The 21,079-nt window shown below is 44.2% G+C and overlaps 1 long non-coding RNA gene across 1 annotated transcript in view; it reads left to right on the top strand.

Annotated features, from left to right (window-relative positions):
• Positions 1 to 20,934: 20,934 nt before the first annotated feature.
• LOC310708036 overlaps positions 20,935 to 21,079 on the top strand; it is a 30,357-nt gene continuing 30,212 nt past the window's right edge. The window contains exon 1 of the long non-coding RNA XR_014526809.1: positions 20,935 to 21,061. This is a non-coding gene — a long non-coding RNA (uncharacterized lncRNA). The remainder of the gene's footprint in view (positions 21,062 to 21,079) is intronic.

Below are 21,079 nucleotides of genomic sequence, written 5' to 3'. Positions count from 1 at the left end.
CTGGAACAACACAGCCAAATTGGTGGGGTATAAATAATAAAATTATTATTATTGCCAAGCAGACTGTTGCAGGAGTGGTGAAGCAACCGGCTCCTCATTTGCCTGCCTGCTGTATTTATGTGATGGCCATGGGGAAAGATTTCCCTTCCTCCACAGGCATGCTGGCAGGGTAGGGACCAAAGCAAACCTCTCCTCTCCCACTTATTTACCTACATGGAAGAACTCGCCTGCATTGAATTCCTGGTCTCCTATGGCCAGCAGGTGAGTTGTCAAATAAGGCCATCATAAATGCAGACCCACTGCTGAAAAACAGCAGCGCTGCAGCAATTTCCTGTAACATTGTACATCTTGAATGTCCTGGTGCCATTTTGGTCAGCCCCCCACAATTCCACACCGTTGGCTGCCACAGGTGGGGCAAAGAGAAATGTGTGCTGCAATAACATGAGATAATGTAACAGGAGGAATTAAATTTGCTCTTAAAGGAGCGGAGGGCAGAAATTGACACAGAGCTGCCATTTTCAGTGGCAGCCCTGCATTCATTGTACTGTGTAGTCCTCACCTACCGGTACATCTTTCTGTTGTGGTGCTTAAGTAAGAACTGGGGTAAAAGAAGAGATACAAAACAGTGAAGAGCCAAAAGTATTTCAAATATATTCTTCCTTAGTTGCACTTAGGCATCACAGTGCACAGTTGAGGCCATAGGAGTTGTGCATCCAACTTCTCCCAGGGAAGAACAAGTTGAAATGTGTCAAGCTTTTTCTTTTTTTTAAAAAAAAATGCACCTTTGAGATCCCATCTCTCCTTTTAAACTTTGGTACTGGTGCTTTCTCTCCTTTCCCCCCTCTAAAGTGTAGGCAGCAATAAGCAGCGTACGCAGGGTCTGCACAGTGTATTTTCATATAGATTCTGCCTGATAACTTAAGCAGATCCTTGTGTGATCTTTAGGGGAAAGCAGTTGTGGATGTGCTGAATCAGTGCTTTCAAAATCAGCCTCCCCCAGCTCCCAGAAAACAAATAAAATGAAACCCTATATGGCAGTGTCCCTCTTTTCCAAACAAAGGGGCTTTCAGTCCAATTTAGATGAAGTTCATAGTGTGCTTAGCATAATGTTTAATCTGGTCCCAAGTGTGTGTGTATGGGAATCCTCTTTGACTTTCTCAAGTGCATCAAACGCCATTGGATCATTGAAAGAAGTAAAGCAAACATGCCCATCTGGCTATCTATCTGCCGCAAAAGCCACAGTCTGAGTAACATACATTGGATTTTTTTAAAACACACACACACCCTATAACCTGGATTGGATCCCTTCCACCTCCCCTCCACACAAAAGCACACTTTTGTGGCTGTGGGAAAGAGATTAGCTAACCACTCTGCATTATCATTGACCTTTAAATGTTTCCGTCACTTGAGGCTGTTTACTAAATTGTCAAGGGCTTTTGTTTTCCCTGTTTGTTTGTTGATTTGGCTTTGCTTTCATTTTAAAGATGAGCTTAATTGGTTGCTTCAAGTCGGGAGCCTGTTGCCTGAGTCTCCCTTCTGCTCTTGGGTTTAGAATGACAGGGGTCAGAGCTGAAGTGTCTCTGCTGAATAAACAGAGTGCTCCGAATGTCTGGGTGCAAGAGGAACAGCTTGGCTTGTGCCTGTTTGGTTTGGATGCGACTGAATTCATACTGGTCCACCCTTCTGCTTGTTCCATGCCTAGGAAGCGTGGGTCTGAGCAGTTTTGCATTTGCCCTGAAACTTTCCCCTGGAAAATTCTTTACCACTGAATTCGAACAAATGGCAATTTGTGTGTTCAGACCCCAAAACCTCCCTCCTAAATAAATACACACTTGACTCAAATTTTAGTTTTGGTTTTTGGCAGAATTTAGGCCACAACTTTATTGATTACAGAAAGTGAATGGTTGCATAGGCTCTGGTTTGATTAGCTCCCTGCCATGCTGACCCAGGGTTCCAGCATAGGTCAGCCAAGGGTGAACACCTGGATAAGCGGAAAGCCAGGAACAGGCTATCTCTGCCACCCAAATGTCCCCCTGGACTCAGGCACAGGCGCAACCTCCTCTCAGGGGTTGACCAAACCATCGAGTCCCTGGATTCCTTTAACGGAATACCCTTCACATAGGGATGACGAGAGCGTTCTCCCATCCCTATCACCTGAACCAGAGCCTATCCGCAACCTTACAAGTTGTGATGATTTGCTACGTGGCAGGTGAAACCCAAATGGCAACAGCCAATCAGCGAAGGGGGGAAAACTCCTGCCGTGCCCCTGTCCCAACGACAGATGACACGTGACGGCATAGCAAGGTCAAGCGCGAAGCCCTAAAAGTAGGGAGAGGTGGGCAGGTGTTCCGAATGCACACGCCGAAAGAGGAAGCTCTGGGTCACGTGCATGGGTATAAATAGGTCCCTCAAACCGTTTCGACTGCATCCCATTGGCCAGATTGCACCCAGCTATGAGGGACCTACCAATCAGGTGTTGTGGGTGACCAATTGTACCCACCCACAACACAGGATGTCAGTGTCCAGGTCTCACCACAATACATGCCCTCTTTAAGGGAGGACCTGATTTGTAGAACAGCTGGTTGCCATTCGACCCAATTCAGTGGGAAACCACAAGTTTTCCTGGAGGAAAGCAGCAGGCTGAACAGAGGTGTCGACAAGCCCTTCCTTTTGTTTTATTCCCCATTCACTCAATGGGTCCATGCAATAGTGATGGTAAGAGCAACAATATAGATGCAAGAGTAGAAAATAAACCATACCACCCCAACCCCATTTTTAAACATCTTCACTTTTGGGATAGTACATAAAGCCTCACTGCCTCTCCAGACAATTCAACTAAAGACAATTGAGATGAGGAAATGATTTCTAATTCAAAAACTCTCCTCACAATATTTAGTCTTGCGGGTCAAATTGCACATGACATTAAACACAGAGCTTAGAATCCCAACCCCACTGTTCAATTTTTTAAAATTTAATTTTATTTATTCAATTTCTATATCGCCCTTCATCATAAGATCTCAGGACAGTTCTCAGGATAAAATACAGGGATATACAAGCAAATAATTAAAAACAAACCAGCAAAACCCCTTCCCATAGACACGTGCAAAAGGCTGTGGAATATTAATCAGCCAAAGGCCTAGTTGAAGAGAAGCTACTGCTATGAAGCTGCTATTTGCATTGGGGATTACCACACAAGTGACAAACTCCTCATTCCCTTCACCAGATATGCTCCTGCTCTTGATTTAGTTATTCTAACAATGAGGAGCTGTGAATCTGGAATAAATCCATGATTTTTTTTTTTAGAAAAGCAAATATCTGAGGGAGGAGAGATTGCACATTTGGAAATCTTGACATTTCTCTGAATGTTTTTACTCTTGCCAAGCACATTTGCACATGTGATTCTTTGTAGAATCACAGAATTGTAGAGTTGGAAGAGGCCACAAAGGTCATCTAGTCCAACCCCCTGCAATGCAGGAATCTTTCACCCAACATGGGGCTCGAAACCATGACACTAAGATTAAGAGTCTCATGCTCTACCAGCTGAGCTATCCTAGCTCGATCTTCTATAAGCCCTATTCAGGTGAACACTTGTGGGCTTAATATACCCGCACACCCCGGTTGTTGATCTCATGTCCTAATTATGGTCATTTGGCTAGGGCACTGAACCTGATGGGCCTTTGGCCTGATCCAACAGAACTTTTCTTATATGTCAGTGTCTCAAATTATTGTACTTTCTCTTCTTTATGGCCACGCACACACTTCCTACACCAAATCTAAGTATCTCCTGTGTTAACGGAGAAATCCGAGGGCTCCCTTGGACAAAAAAAACAAGGACACCAGCCAGGAATACCAGAGCAAAACAGCAGCCAGTAGGCTTGGTCTTTATTGAAGACTGTCGCGACGGGACTCACACCCGCAACAAGATGAAGCAAAATGGAAGTCCAGAACAAAAGAAGACCCCAACTTTTATTAGTTACTAATCCCCCAAACTACACCCCTAGAACTACATCACAACTACATCATGACTACATCATTGACACATCACAAAAAAAAGGGGTTGAGGGAGGAGTTGTGGAGGTAACCTGAGTATCTTGTCACCTGGTTGGTTCCTCCTTTCCCCCTCCCCTGAGTCATTTCCAGAGGACAAAGCGGAGTTGGCAGTTTCCTGCCCCCAGAGGGAAGATCTGATCATTGTCCTTTGTTCCAGTCCATGTTGAATCCACTCCCATATGCAAGTCCTTTGTGACCTTGATGGTCTTCTGTCTAGGACCATCAGGGTTGGCATAGCAACTGGGCAGGGCTGCTGTGTATGTGCTGGTATGCTCAAGAGATTATGGCTGCCCTGTATCAAACCTTCCCCTTTTTGTAGTCCTTCCTTCATGGAGTAAAATAAAAGTGGAACGGTGCAGATATGATGTATGGTTGATTTTCTATGAATTTATTACAGAAGTGTAGCGTATGTCGTGTTGAGTGTTTGTGTGTGTCGAGTTTGTACAAACTGAATGATTGGGGAGGGGGGTTTCCTGTGACACTGTGTTGCACTTTCCTCTAGATAAATAGGACTTTGACAATTAGACTATGCCTACTGGCCAATGATCATTCTTAAATAAGTTGCAAAAAGGAATAGAATATGCTTGTCAACAATTTCAACACATTTTCTGAACACTAAAACAGCTTGTAATAATTGTAATAATTTCTTTGCAAGCAATTATTTTGAATAAAGACTTACAATAGAGAGGAACTGGTTTATACAAAAATGAGCATTTAAAAAAAAAAAAAAAACAGGTGTTAAGCAGGAAGCTTTAAATACTAGTTTCAAATCTTACTCTGGGGAGAATAATGACATCATAATAAATGGTTGTTTCTCCTGTTTTGAAAACGTGAATGCAATGATATCCTGAATTAGCAATTCAATTCATGCCTGTCAACTTTCTGTTATCTCCCATAACTTATCATTTGAGGTAGAAGGTTTCCTTTAGAAAAGGACACATTTGATTTCCTACATATCATTAGGAAGCGTAAAGGTCAATTTTTATATTGTGCTCTCCTACTGGTTTCCTGTATATCAAAAAGAATGGCTGCAGAGAGCACTCGCTTCCCACTCTGGGATGGTGTTTATACAATTTTGTTTTAAGCCCCCAAGGGAGCATTAGAACGGGAAGCAAAGTGTACTTAGCCCAGCACTCTGCTCTCGTATTTTCGAGAGGATTGTGCAGCTGGAGAAAACATTCATTCACAAGAGAGTCCAGCATTATTTTCAGAGTTCAGCCCTGAACATAATATTTGACCAAGGAGGAAAAGGCTGTTGCTGTGGAATAAGCAGGGGTGGCAGAAGTCACTGGCATGAAATAACAAAGTTGTTGTGTTGGCATTTATATACCAGCATTTGAAACTTCATGCACCAGTAGCTCTGCCGGGTTAGTCAGTTTTATTTTCGTCACTGTATCCCAGATGGAAACTGAGTGCAGAGCAGAGGCAGATTCAGGGCATGAGGTGCAGTCACACTGTGTGTGCAGCTGAGGAGGGTTCCTTCTCAAAGCCCAGTACAGTGGTACCTTGGTTTAAGAACAGATTAGTTTAAGAACACTGCAAACCCGGAAGTAGGTGTTTTGGTTTGTGAACTTTGCCTTGGAATAAGAACATGTTTTGCTTCCTGTTGAGTGTGTTCCATTTGTAAATTGAGTCCCCCGCAGCTATGGGAAAGCACGCCTTGGTTTAAGAATGCTTTGGTTTAAGAACTGACTTCCAGAACGGATTAAGTTCGTAAACCAAGGTACCACTGTAAGTGCTTGCCGAGGTTCGGGAAGGAGGTGTGAGAGCTCATGACAGGGTCCTAAAGTCCACCTGTCTCTTCCTCAGAACTGGCCAAGTGTTTACCAGGCTTTGGGAAGGAGGTGTGAGGGCTCTAGGACCTTGCCAGAGTTTTGCACCTCCTTCCTGTGGGAACGTTAAGGATAGTAGGGGAGGATATATTGATTTAATAGTATCCTTTCTAACTCACGCTTGTGAGTCAGCAGCAGAGTGCATTCCCCAATATATAGCAGGAAGCTAGTTAGTAGATTCATTTGAATCTCTTTACTTAAGTGATCCAATCTGGCTTTGTTCAGATTGGGTTTGGTTCTTGGTAAGTCGCTTTTTATCCCTCCTCAAAAGAATAAAGACACAACAGTCTTCTTTTAAAAGTAATAAGAGGTTTACTCACGTTCAGTTCACAGTTGGATCCCTGAAGGCAGGCTTTAGCTTAGAGTTACAGAAAAGGGTTTGAATTCATCCCATATGGGAATGAGCCAATATCCTGGTGGCTGACAGCTAGCAGACAGCAAAATACATCAGTATCACAAGAGCATGGCATCAAGAAGAAGAAGAGTCAAAAGAGGGAGATGGCTGCGTGACCAGCCCCTTTTATGGGGTCTCCTAGGGTCATGTCCACCTACTGGTCACACACAGGGGGAGGAAGCTCCAGACCAGGTGTGACAGGAAGTCCTCCTGGCTGGAGTAACACCCCCCTGCATGCCCACTCTGGGTAAACAGAAAGTGTTGTACTTGACTGCTTATGTTACATCCCACACTTCCTAAAGCCTGGCTTAAGCCAGTGCCATGAAGGCTGGGGGAAGGGCGTCAAATGGCCTTGCACAGGGCAGCATATTAGCAAGGCTGCTCCTGGGCAGAGGTTGCCAACTTGGCACCTGCCAGTGTATATGTGCCCCCAGAGGGCTTCCCTGATGTGCACAGGGTCCACCCCCTATCTATTTTCCACTGCAACTAGGCTTAAAACTAGCATTCTCTTGTAGGAAACAAGATAGGTTACAGTATGTGCTTGGTTGTGGTTTCCATGATAGCTTCTCTTGTTTACAAATGCACCCACAGGCCTCAAAAGGTTGGTTACTCCTACAATAGAGTTGCTTCTGAGCTCATGTCTACTGTGAGTTTTGAACTTGGGTGTTCCTCAGTTCATAAGTCATATTTTAGCTATGGAGCTTCACCAGCTCTTAAAGAAGCCATTCATTTATATATTAGTGTCAGTGTTGCTGCCCTTGCCAGTTGATACAATTGGCCCCATCCCCAGAGACAACCTCATCATCATCACCATTACCATATGAACAAATATCTTCTTTTGGGGTCCCCAAAGATGTTTCACAGGACCTCCTTAGTGTGGATCCTTTACCTCCACTGTCAGAGACAGTGCAATTGTAGAGTTGGAAGGGACCCCAAGGGTCATCTAGATCAAATGCCTGAAGTGCAAGAATCTCAGCCAACTCATACCTGACAGATGACCATCCAAGCAATTATCAATTACTGAGTATCACAAGTGGGAGAGGGCTATTGTGTACTTGCAGGCTTCCCATAGGCATCTGGTTGGCCACTGTAAAGCAGGACGTTGGGCTAGATGTGCCTTTGGCAGAGATCTTCTTATGGAACCTCAATGCTACACCTCCATTTAGAAGAGAACACATTCCTCCATCTGCATCCAAGCCCCCAAGCTGTCAACAACCAGGTTCAGAGAATGAGGGCCAAGAAGTGGAACTGGGCAACACTGCAGTGGTGGCCCTGCATCTGGAGACCAAATCACTGCAGAGCCATCCTGGACTATACTATACCCCTTGCCGCTTTCTCTGCTTTGGAAATTGCGCAGTAAGTTTGTCATCATTTGCTCTACAAATGGCTTCAACTTCTCTTTTCATAGTAATAAATGTTGCTGTGGAAACCCCTCAAATGATTCTCATTCATTTTCACAGAAAATGATCTGATAATTTGGCAGCTAAAAAGACTTTTTAGTCATTAACCCTCTTAAGTAATGTAATGCTCTGGGTGCCTTAATACAGAAATGGCAGTGGGGAAGGTTGAACAAGTTTGTGAAAGGGCAGTGGGTCTGTATTTGTCTTAAATCACGTTGTGAGCAGAGGAGGAGGAATTTACACAGTGCAATCCTGCACTCAAAAGTAAGTCTCACGGAGTTCAATGAGGCTTTGTCCTACATAAATTGAGACTATGATGCTTTTACTCCTTATCCGCCATGCTCCCACCACTGATATTTGAAGCCATGTACACATATCATTGCGAGGGCTTCCTTCCAACTCTACAACTCAGTGATTCCGTGTTTTGTATACTGAAAGCAAAATGCTGAACAGTAGGATCATATGGGTGGAATTCACCTAGAGAGCCTCATCAGTGGAAGCCTTGCACAAGGAATTTTGCTTGTGCAATGGGGCTTCCCCCTCATGAATCCCCCACATCCCCTGCGATTGGCTTGGAGGGGGTCAGGAACACACACACACACACACACACACACACACCACCCAAAATAGTATTCAGGGGAAATAGAGGAGGATTGTTCTCTCTGGAAAGCTGGAAAGCTTGAACATTCAGAACATGCATAATAGTGCAGTGTTGAATTCCACCCTATGTATTTACTCAAAAAAATAACCCCATCTGTTTTCAATGTTTCTTGGGGTGGGTGGGAAAGGAGCAATTAAGAATTCCTAAGACATTGATACCACTTCTGAGATACAACCAGTTAGTTTAGACCTCCCAAAATCCTGGGCTAATTTTGGATGAGGAGAACTTTGGAAGTACCTCTAGAAAACCCAGACAGCACATGTGAGCTTGGTTTGCTTTTTCAAAGGTCATATTTACATGATGTATGGCCTGCCCTTGGGGCATATGTGAAGAGCCACAATAGTGCTCTGTAAATTACAAGCCCATTTTAAGGAGTTCAAATCAATTTCTGCAATGCAATGGGCCGACCAACCACCAACACAAGCAGCTGCCTTGTTGAGTGTCTAGACTGCCTAATGCAGAACACACTGGCACAAAACGGGCACACACCGGAAAAAACATATCCTCAGTTTAAATTGTGAGCAGAAAACCATTTTACAGGCCAACAGAGCTCACCTTTGAATACATCCACATACTGAAGGTGAGGCAAATTCATGTGATGAGCCAGATGCTATTGAACTTCAAAGCCATCACTGATCATTATTTGTTCACTAACATGGTGAAAATCTTTCCAAGTACTTGTGAGAGAGATCCTTTTAATCTTGCAGAAATATCTCACAACCCATTTGTATCATCACCACCATCATCATTAGTAATAGTAATAATAATAATAATAATAATAATAATAATAATAATACAACACCTTAACGTTTGCTTCGCATGCCTTATATTTTCACTATCCTTATATAGTCCTGTAAACTAGGTTTGTATTATTAACTCTGCATTGCATATGGGGAATGAATAATAATGGCTTGCCTGAAATGGACAACAGCAGGGATGGGGAACCTGTGACCCTCCATGGGTTCTTGGACTGCTAGAATGGCCAATGGTCAAGGATTCTGGGAGTGTCAGTCCAACATGTTCCCCATCCGTGGCCTAGGGTGTTCATCGCATCAGTGAGATTATTAATGGGTCACAGCTCCATGTGTTAGACAGCAATCCTATACACACTTAGCTGGGGAGAAGTCCCATTGATGACAATGAGACTTATATCTGAGACATGTGCACGGTTAGCCACTGCGTTATTGCTGTATGGTTGTCTATCACCTACCACATGCAGAGATCAACTTTAGAGGTACTGTTAGCCTATTCAGGTGTGTGAAGCTTTACTCTGGGAGAAGAAAAAGCCAGGGAGTAAATCCTACACATATCCAGAGTGGAGTCCCTAAGACGATTGGATGGCACCTCTATCTGGTAACTCCTGCAGTCAAGCTGCGGCAGAATGTATCGCTTGCTCTGCCTTCCTTAGGACCACATCAGTGAGGTCTTGTCATCTGGGCAGACCAGCACCTTTGAACATAATGCCCAGAATTGCCAACTCCTAGGGGCTGTGGTCCCTTTGGCTCCCCAAGGACCTTCCAAAAGTTGATGGGCATTGCCATTCAAATGGTGTGTGTGCACCGTCTTGTGATCAATTATGTGGGGCAGGGCTTACCTCCCCCCCCCATGTTGTATCCAAGTTGGCACCCCTGCCTGACCCTAGAGAGATGCTGCTAACACAGTGGTTTGACTTGACCCCCAGAGGCACACTCCATTGTTTCTCAGGACAGACAGATGCCAGCGACAATTCAGGTCTTCCAAGCCCCTCATGTGATGAGAAAGAACAAGGATGAGTATACCATCTATGCTGCCCATCACCTTCCATGCCACTCACAGAACTAGGCTTCTTCTGGGTTTGGTCCCCCTGTTTTTCCAGGGTTCTAAATCAAGGGTTGAACCTACATGAGGAGAGCAGGGTTCACACTGCTGAAATTTCCTTAGAAGCATGTGGAAGGTGACACAGACAGCAGTATGCCAAGATGGATCTATCCTCACTCTCCCATAATCTCCTGCAATGTTTGAGGAATTTAGAATGCCTAAAAGGGGATTCTATATTCCATTAACTGCTACCCCCATTTTGTTTTTAGAGCAGTGGTGTTGATGGGCGAGATCTGTTAACACCGGCTAGGCAGTTATTGTTCTAATCAATAAATAATTCATTACCATATTTCTTTGGCAATTGTGTCTTGACCTAAGAGACTCTACAACCAGAGGCATCAGTAGCTTCCAGTCATTTTCATGACACAGAGACTGAAGAAATCAAATATCTCATGTAAATATTGCAATTTTTAAACCCTGCTGCTGGGAAGGAATATATTCTGTGAGACGTTACTCCACGTAATATCAAATTTGCTGTTTATACTATGCAATGACTATGTAAAAAACTAAAACGAAACAAACTAGCAACTTTATAGAGGGCAAACAATCAGATATCTAAAGTTCAGGAATGGAAAACCCATAGGGAATATTAGAACGAAGCACATGAGAGCACCGCTTGTACAACATTGAGTACACAAATCCTATAGTTGAGTTATGCCTCCTAGAAATATATGATATGGGCGACTCCTAAGTCCCCCTGTGGATCACAGAGATACAAATGCAGCAGGGGAGGTGATTGCAAACCAGGTGATGCCTTTGCACTCTCGGGAAGCTAGCAGCAGTAGAACTTTGATCATGTCAGGATGACATCAGATGGAGAGAGAAAACTCGATATATCTGGGTTTTGGAGTGAGAGGAGCAGCGCTTAGTTGGAATCCTGACTCACTCAAGAGTTGTTCAGCCCTGCATCCTGTAGCAAAATATCATTACACCTCTCTATCTATCTATGGAATTTTTATTATAGTGTTTTGAGTGGGGGGGGGTAAGCTGTATGCCTGAGTTCCTTCTAATTCCTGGATCCAACAAGGATTCGAGTGCTGGAATAGCCAGGGAAGTTTCTTGTTAATGGTCTAATCATGGGTTAAGGTAACAAAGGAAGTGGCTCTGCGCCAGAGAACAAATGGATGGACCGCTCTCCTTCAACTGTCTGGTGGTTAAGACAAATGGCAGAGTTGCGGTGTGAGGGCTAAAATCTGGCAGAAACCAGAGAGAGAGAGAGAGAGATGTTTGACTTCTGCTTGAATCCAAGGCAGCTGCTTATGGGAGATGCAAGACCCTCTTAGAGTGTTAATGCTGTGAGCCCCTCCATCATGGGCTCAGGTTGTATATCTGTGTAAATAAACCATATATCCTAAAGACACCACAGTCTTTGCTGTCCATCACTCTAAAGAAACTGAAGCCTGGAACCCCTAGAATCTCACACTGCTCAGAGATTTGGGTGGCATGCAACGCTGTTATAAATTGTTTTGGGATCCTTTATGAGAAGCAATTCCTAAAATAAATAACAATGATGTTCTAAGGCCCTGTTCAGGAATTTGCTAACTGTGCCTGTGAATGGGCTGCAGGGCAGTGCTCTACCCTGACCTTCCTTCACTGAGTGGGCATCCTGCACAATCAGGCTTCCTGATCATAAAGGTAAAGGTAAAGGTAAAGGTACCCCTGACCATTAGGTTCAGTCACGGACGACTCTAGGGTTGCACGCTCATCTTGCTCTATAGGCTGAGGGAGCCAGCGTTTCTCTGCAGACGGCTTCCGGGTCATGTGGCCAGCATGACTAAACCATTTCTGGCGAACCAGAGCAGCACATGGAAATGCCATTTACCTTCCCGCTGGAGCAGTACCTATTTATCTACTTGCACTTTGATGTGCTTTTGAACTGCTAGATGGGCCAGAGCTGGGATCGAACAACGGGAGCTCACCCCATTGCAAGGATTCAAATTTCCAACCTTCCAATCAGCAAGCCCTAGGCTCTGTGGTTTAGACCACAGCGCCACCTGCATTCTTGAGCATGGGGGTGACTAAATACATCTTGCAAAATGCAAGTCCCTGTTCAGACCTTCCCACTCAATGCTGGAAGACTGGGGGTGGAGGAGACTAGGTCGACACATGCTGTTGCTCCTTAGATACAATGAACGAATGCCTGGCAGACGATCATGACACACTAGCAGGAGAATGTGAGTCTCTGCTGGGTCACTGATCTCATGCCTGCAGAAGCATGCATGGGGCTACATCACTTTGCCTCAGTATCTACAGAGGTTACCGGTATATTCGAGAAATGGGAACCTATAAATGTTAAGAGTTGAGGCATGAGAACAGGCAGCGAAGAGACAATAGCTAAGGCTAATAACAGCAACAAAAAGAGAGATAATTAACATTTATCGCCTCAGAATCCTTTCTGCTGTTTTGCCTTGCGTTGCCAGGCACAAACACCCACTAGGAAGCACAAATTGGGCTGTTAGATGAAGTTGCTCACTTGATAAATCCTTGGCTTCCACTAAACTTTGGGCTGTGATTGGGGGCACAGAGGAGACAAAACCTGTTCCAGAGATTGGGGTCACCAAAGCAGTAGAACAGATTTTTGCCCCCTCCCCTAAAGGCTGCTCATTTTACATACACACGTATACTCACAGTCATAATTATGAGTGGCTTATATATTTTGACTAGCTGCCAGCCAATAATAGTTTTTTTCTGCTACACAATTATTATTATTATTTTAAAATGACATCCACAAGCTCTTTTCTGCCCCCATCCCACCCAAGCAGTTTTAATTCAATCACCATTATTCAAACCTCAGCTTGGTAATTAAGCAAATTACTTCAAATGCGGTAATCTGATCTAAAATCTTTTTCTGCTAATCTGAAATGAAGTAAAATTTGATAAAAAACAAAGAGACTGGCAGGTCTCAGAACTCCGCACTGAGTACAGAAATTAACATCTTGGCACCTTTCAATGTAATGATGTTCCCGACTTCTTGAAAAGCCTACATTCATTTCCTCATAATGCAATATTTTTTCTCTGTGTTTCAGCTTAATTACTCCTTTGAAGGATCAAAGGCACATTTTATTAGTTTCATTTGGTGCCTACAATGTGTAAATGCAAAGAAGGATGATAAAACATGCGGCTACGTGAGGATGAAAACTTTAGGGCTTCATATGATGTTGGCAGAGGCATATTCCAATACCCGCTTTCATTTCTTGATTTTCAGCAGAGTATGCTACTAAATGGAGTTTTCTTTTGGATAGACATATGTAGGATTTTGCTTCAAGTGACCCCCCCCCTCCCGAGGCGGGGGTGAGGGCAGGAAGGAGCCATTTGATAACCTGCACTGATTATTGTCTATAATCATAAACTGTTGTTTATTCCAGGCAGAAACGATAACTTGCCTTTGGGTGAACATTTTCTACAGTTGCCAAATAGAGGTGCATTTAAGGGAGCAGGACTGCTTTGGTGGCACTAGGTGCGGAGCCTTGGGGGTGCCAGAAGGGAACATCATAAATAAAAGAAGAAGAAGAAGAAGAAGAAGAAGAAGAAGAAGAAGAAGAAGAAGAGGAGGAGGAGGAGGAGGAGGAGGAGGAGGAGGAGGAGGAGGAGGAGGAGTTTGGATTTGATATCCCGCTTTATCACTACCAAAGGAGTCTCAAAGCGGCTAACATCCTCCTTTCCCTTCCTCCCCACAACAAACACTCTGTGAGGTGAGTGGGGCTGAGAGACTTCAAAGAAGTATGACTGGCCCAAGGTCACCCAGCAGCTGTATGTAGAGGAGCGGAGATGCGAACCTGGTTCCCCAGATTACGAGTCTATCGCTCTTAACCACTACACCACACTGGCTCTCAGGATTTAGAATGGAGTGTGAGAGGCAGAGATGCCAAATTTTAGCATCACACAGGGTGCTGCTGAAATTTGAGACCCAGACACTAGCTCTCTAGACCTGACAACTTGGACAGGCTGACAAAGGGAGGAGTGTGTCCACCATCCACTGCCCCCAATAGCTGGGTTCCAAGTAATTTACCTGCTGCTTTGAAGGGAGTCTTTAGGAGACGAAAGGGCTAAGAAGTAAACGCCACACAAATCTGGAGTGGAGTCCGGTTGAATGGTGTCTTGTACACCTCTTTCCAGCAAGCTCTGCAGTCAAGCTGGTGCCAAATGTTTTGCTCCACTTTCCTTTGGACCACATCAGTAAGTCCTTGTCATCTGGGCAGCCCAGGACCTCCAGACACACTGCTCAGGCTTACACCCCTGGGAAGTCACTTTGGAACTGCTAAAGCAGGAAAAACATTACAGGAAGCAGCCACAGCAGGCGCTGTGATTCTCCAGTGGTTTAACATCACCCCACCCAGAGGTGTACTCCATTGTATCTCGAGACAGACAGATGCCAACAAGTTCAGAAATTAGCAGCTTATATGTAGCCCAGAAGCAAATAGGTAGCCAATGTAGATTTTAAAATCATTTTTGAGTTATATATATAATAATGTAATAATAATTTGTTATTTATACCCTGTCCATCTTGCTGGGTTTCCCCAGCCACTCTGGGTGGCTCCCAAACAAATATTAAAAACAAATACAGTGGTACATCTGGTTACGATCTTAATTTGTTCTGGAGGTCCATTCTTAACCCGAAACTGTTCTTAACTTTAGCCAATGGGGCCTCCCGCTGCTGCTGCACTGCGCAGCTGCACAATTTCTGTTCTCATCCTGGGGCAAAGTTCTTAACCCGAGGTACTACTTCCGAGTTAGCGAAGTCTGTAACCTGAGGTGCTTGTACCCAGGGTGTTTGTAACCCGAGGTACCACTGTACTGCATTAAACATTAAAAACATTTCCTAAACAGGGCTGCCTTCAGATGTCTTTTAAAAGTAGGATAGTTACTTATTTCCTTGACATCTGATGAGAGGGCGTTGACTCACTACTTCCGAGTTAGCGAAGTCTGTAACCTGAGGTGCTTGTACCCAGGGTGTTTGTAAATCGAAAAATCTTTTTTTGCCCCGACTGACAATAATGGTACATTCCTTATATCTGGGATGGTCCTCCTCTTCCATGGAGCACTCAACTTTGGGAGGGATACACATGGAGAGGTGAGGGAGGAAGAGGGCACCTGCCTACCCAGCCAGATCAAAAATTGGCTCCCCCCTTTGCACATAAGTGGAGGAAATATGTAAGAAAAGGAACCCCTCAATAATGAAATTAAACTTCCCAAATTTTATATACGAGCATGGCATCTTCCAAAGCAATCCTTGAAATTATTGTTTTAACTTGATGAGGTTGATGAGAATTGTCCATTATAAATTCCTAACCACTCTCAAAGAACTAGTTTCTAGGGTTCTCTTGGGTGAAGAAATGTCCATTAATCCACTTTTACTTCACAGTGTAAACATCTTTAGTCATTACATAACAGCTCTTGAATAACATTCTATGATCCATGTAGGATTGAGATTACACATAAAAGTATGCTCAGTACGCTCAGCTATTTAATTTGCCACTTTGCAAAAGGTGGGACAAAATATATTAGTGAGTTTATAAGTTAATTTCATCTTTTTTTCAATTCCATACCCAGAAATTAAAATTCTGTAAATTTCCAACCCATAGCTTTAGAGAGGTAGTCCACCCATTCCAAAATGTACTAGCATTGCTGTTACTCTATATCTAGCACATTGCATATTATAAATTTCTTTTATCAGTGTGTTCCTTTGATGTATAATGAAGCTTTGAGCATATTCCTCCACCGGAAAAGCTGAATTAATGAATCACAAAATTACATAACCTGCACTGGAAACCTCCCCCCCCCCTTAATATTTTCAGTAAAACATGCAAAATATCCCACAGTTCTACATTTGCATTAAAATTTATTTTAGGCAATCTGTAAATCAGTGACAACTCTACACGCAATATTGTAAATGGATGTTAACACACACACACACACACACACATTATTGACATATAACTAGCTGGTACAATGCAATATGGAAAGCATTTGTGCTGCATTTAAGATGAATCTTAACCGTGGTGTTACAGTTAGGGAAATCTACTTGATTTGGTGGGAACATGATTACTGAAAGAAAAATTGTTTTACCCCTCACCATCACAAAATTACTGATCATATGTCTGCTGCTCTAGAACAGCATGCATGAATTATGGATGAATTGGGGGGGTGGATCAGTCTCCTACAAAAGAATTTCTGTCTGCTTTCTGTCTTAATTATTGTTGCTGGCACCGCTCAACCCCGCAGGAAGCAGGATTTAACCCCAGCTGATCAGCCGATGTGGGGTGAGTCCAATCCTCCTTGGTTTGACTGGGTGTGTGAAAATCCTGCAGGGAGCTCCCAAATTGAGCTCCACCATTCAGAAAGCAGGATTTAACTCTGATAGGTGGGAGTGTGCACGTGTTCAATCCTGCTTGGTGGACTGAGTGCCCATGTTCCTCTGCTCAACCTTGCAATATAAAGGAGGTGCCCAAACAATTTTTAAAAACAACCTCATCAACTGTGCACTGTTTTCCAGCTTTTATACAGCACTGTTGTGAGCCCAATTGCTCAATTGAGTCACGTTCCTGATCATAGATGAACACAAGAACTGCATCAATTTCTGCTTCTGCGTCCATTTGCAGGGGATTTCCCTGACACAGCTTGTTCTCAGATCACAAATAGATATTTAAAGGGGGAAGAATTCCTCAAGACTCCTTTGATTGTAAGAACATTCACATTTTCCAAACCTCTTCAGTGCCTCAGTTTCCTTCAGTTGCTACAGTGTTGTCATCCGCCTGCACAACCTGGGTTCTTACTCTTTTGATTTATTTCCAGAATTAGTCAGACTGGGAGGGGGGATGCCAACCACACAGGGATCAAGTAGTGAATGGGATGGCATCACTGTAATGCACAGCTAATCAACTTTGACTGTTTAATTAAGTTCTTTTGACCCCCATGACACTAAGTGAGAGACAGAAAAAATGGCTATGCAAGTAAATGTAAAAATATTTTCACAAGTTTTTTTTAAAAAAGTCAAACTTTTTACCAAACTTTGGTAAAAATGTTTTTTAAAAAACCAAAACAATGAATACTTCTTCAGTCAGTTGTACAAGTTAAGAGCTGCTTTTACCTCTTCTTAAAAAAAAAAAAAAGTGAAAGCTTCCTTCCTTTACTCTGGAGATGAAGCTATGAGAAGACTCAGAACAACAAAGGAAAAGTATGTTTAATAAAGATAAGCCAAGTCGAAGAATCTGCAAAGTAATATTAGCTAATGGAGGCATGTTGAACTGTCCTTTAATAAAACATGGAATCTGTCATTGAGAAAGTCTTGACTTGCTTTGCCCGAGCCTGTCTTTCTTTCCATGGAAAATTGATGGATAAGGAGGGAATATTTTTAACTATGTATTTCAGATCTTCAAAGACAACTCATGAACGCGACATTGCATTGTAAAATCCCTGGAGCTATAGATTGGATTGCATTTTAGAATTTTCAAAGTGAAATTTAACCCATTTGAACTTTAAGAGGAGAAAACTTCAGGGCATATGGACTGTGCAGGAACTCACAGTGTGTGTGATGTCATATGTTATCTGGGCCATTTGCATGTACATTATTATTATTTGTTAAATTTTTTAGTTGCTTGATTTTGCCCAGGGCAACCCAAAGTGACTTACAAACCAGATAGACAATAAACCACACAGATACATTAAAACCAAGAGGAAAGAGAAATACATGAAAAAGGCCAAATATAGTTAAAGGCTAAAGGCCTGGTTATGGAGGAAGGTCTTTGCCTGACGCCTAAAGATGTGTAGTGAAGGTGAGCATTCACCAAATGGAGAACCACCGCAGAGAAGGCCCATTCTGGTGTTGCCTGCAGCTGTGACTGCCTCTTATCCGAGGACAAAGCAGCATAGGGATGGAATGTTGCATAATGGCCAGAGGGCATTCCTCACCACTTCTACAAAAATCCAGGCTGCTTGAAAGGCCGGATTCCACTAAATAATTGCACTAGCGGACAGTGGCGTAGCGTGGGGGGTGCCAGGGGGGCCGGCCGCAGCGGGCGCAACATGGGCGGGGGGCGCGCTCACACTAGCAGCTCTCTGCCCCTACTAAAATCCACGGGTTAGGGAGCCCGCGCTCGCTCGGCTTGGCGAGGAGGTCGCGGAAGGGGGAGAGCGAAGCCTTCTGCCGCGGGCAAAAAAAGGAGAGGAAGCCGGGCGGGCGGGCGGGCGGGCTGGCTGGCGGGGGTCTGGCTGCGCCTGCTGCTGCCGTTGCCACTGCTGCCGGGGCTTTGACAGCTTGGCGAAGCTGAGGGAGAGGAGCTTTATGGTAATTGCGGCTCTCTCTCCACTGGCCGCCTGGGTAGTGAGCCGAGCCGAGCAGGGAGTCTGGCGAGGGGGCGGGAAGAGACTTTTCTACCTCGCCTGGTCAAAAAGGAGAGCGGAGTCTCCTCAGGGCGCCCTCAGGCAGGGCAGGGCAAGGCAAGCAGAGCGAGGAGGAGAGAGAGGGGAAGGGGGGGGGAAGCAGCCAGGAAACGCTGCGGTGTGGAGGAGGAATCAATTAAGGAGAGAAAGCGAAAAGCCTTGGAGAAAGGGGGAAAAAAGGAAAGAAAAGAGGCAGCTCCAAGAGAGCGCGGCGGAAAGAGAAGCCTCGCTGCTGCTGCTTGGGAGAGTAAATTACTGTACTTGCCTTGCCCCGGGTTAGGGGGCGCAAATTAATTGCCTTGCCCCGGGTTAGGGGGCGCAAATTACTTGCCTTGCCCCAGGTGCTGATAACCCACGCTACGCCGCTGCTAGCGGAAGCCAGCTCAATGATTCCCACTTGTGCAATGGGGTTTCCACCTTCTTCTCACAGCCCCCTTTTGTCCCCTAAAGCCAGCTGGGGCAGGCAGAACCCCCAGAACAGCTAACAGGGGGAGGGTAGATTGTTCCACCTGGCAAGAAGAAATGGTTACGCTGATGGAATGGTTGTATTAGCTTTATGTTGAATTCCACCGTTTGTTACCATCTGTGACCCAAATGCAGCAAGCGTTCTGAGCTGCATTCCTGGGAGTTCCAATGTGAAATGATCAGCAGTGACAGACAGCTTCCTTAAAATATAGCTTGCTATTAGGAGTGCAGAATTACTATTGGAAGAAAGAACCCGCCCAGTCAGGCTTGGAAAAAAGATTTTAAAACAAACAAACTTGGGCAATATCTTGGTTTATTCCAAGTCTGATTCTGAGCCCAATTTCAATCTCTGATGATGTCATAAGGAATGTAACAGGATCTGTTCTGTTCCTGAACACACCCCCACCCACATATGAGCTCACAGACAGTCAGAATTATACTAACATTGCTATGACAGTCATTGGTTCTCTTGACACTTGCCTGTCTTGGCATAAAAGAGCAAGCCAGGAAGGGCTGGCCAGGGGAGTGCAGACAGTCAAGACTGCCTCATTGGAGGAAGCTATAAACTCCCATAATCTAAAAGTGGTGGAGAGGGTACATATTCTCTTTAAGGGGACCTACCTGGATTCTGAGGTTTTAGATAACTACCACCCATTATTGACACTCTGCACTTGCCCAGCCAACCCTCCCCCGATTTGCCCTTTTTTATATAAGCAAACATTTTCCATTATCTTCCACCCTCAGCCTTATGATCTGAGGAGGAGACCCTACTCATGCTTCTGCCTATGGCTGTGGTTTGCAATTCAGTGACCTGGGATAGGACCTTATTTTCTGTGGCACCCTGCTTGTAGAACCCTCTGCTGTTCAAAAGACCGTCCTCGTGTTACCAGGCATTTATCATCAGGGAATGATGTTACTGCTCCTTCAGAAAGTGAGCTGAGAATGTTCTGCTTTCTCTTGATTTTTAGTTGTGTGTGCGCACACACACACACTCACTCACTCACACACACACACACACACACACACAAACAGACAATTGTAAGGAATACACACAATTGTGTGTATTCCTTACAATGTGCTGACCTGGGATCTCCTTGGGATGAAGGGTGGTTTAAAAACATAACAGAGGGATAGAACATATTAGAATATATGCTAATTCACCATGAATACATTGTGCATGGGTATTCTGAAGGCTGCGTATCTCTCATCCATAATGCACACAATTTCCTTCCTGTCTGTAATAGATAAGGATCTGCAGAGCTCCCTTGAGAAATGTCACTTACTGAAACTATTTTTGCTTCCCTTGGAAGTCCCTTCATGAAGAATGAGGCTTTGAGGCTGCAGGAATTTGTTGCTCTGAAGATAAATGGGACTCACCTTCTCTGTATCAGAACCCACTTCTTTGCAGTGAAGCTGTTCCAGTGTCAGAATTGCTGCGGCTGCTGCGAGGAAATCTCATAGAAGAGGCGGGACAGGGAGGAATAAATTGAGCACAAAAAAGGACACTCACCTTGGGGATACAAAAACTTTGAATGGGTGGTGTTCCAACATCATCAAGTGTTAGGGGAAGAAGTATTCTGAGATGCCTGGCCCTTGACTCTCAGCTTGCAAGTAAGGGCTTCAGCCAACCTGAGATTTATACATGTGCACACAGAAGATCCCATGTCCAATCCTTAATATTTCCAGTTAAAGAAGATCTGATTGCAGGACTAGGGTAGATCTGTGCCTGAAACCTTTGAGAGCTGCTTCCAAAGTAGGCAACATTGAATCAGATGGACCAGTATTTTGACTCAGGGTGAGACAGTTTCATATGCTTGTTTCATTAGCCTTTTGTGACCTCACACACAGGTGTGTAGAGATGTGGTTGCCTAGGTAATATTTGTGTACCTTACTTATGGAGGTTTTCCCAGAAAAGGATTGAGCTGTTTGGTCCTCAGAGAATTCTGCTAAGTTACATTTTTCAAGAAGATAAAGTGTTTTCTATGTTTTGATCAGGAGCCTCAAGCGTATCACCATAAGTAAGGTTAAGTGTATTAACACA

This window comes from Podarcis liolepis (assembly GCF_965112155.1).
Source record: "Podarcis liolepis genome assembly, chromosome: 5".
In the NCBI taxonomy this organism is placed as follows: Eukaryota; Metazoa; Chordata; class Lepidosauria; order Squamata; family Lacertidae; genus Podarcis; species Podarcis liolepis.
The sequence above is the reverse complement of the archived record's forward strand: the minus strand, read 5'-3'. Positions and strand labels throughout refer to the sequence as shown.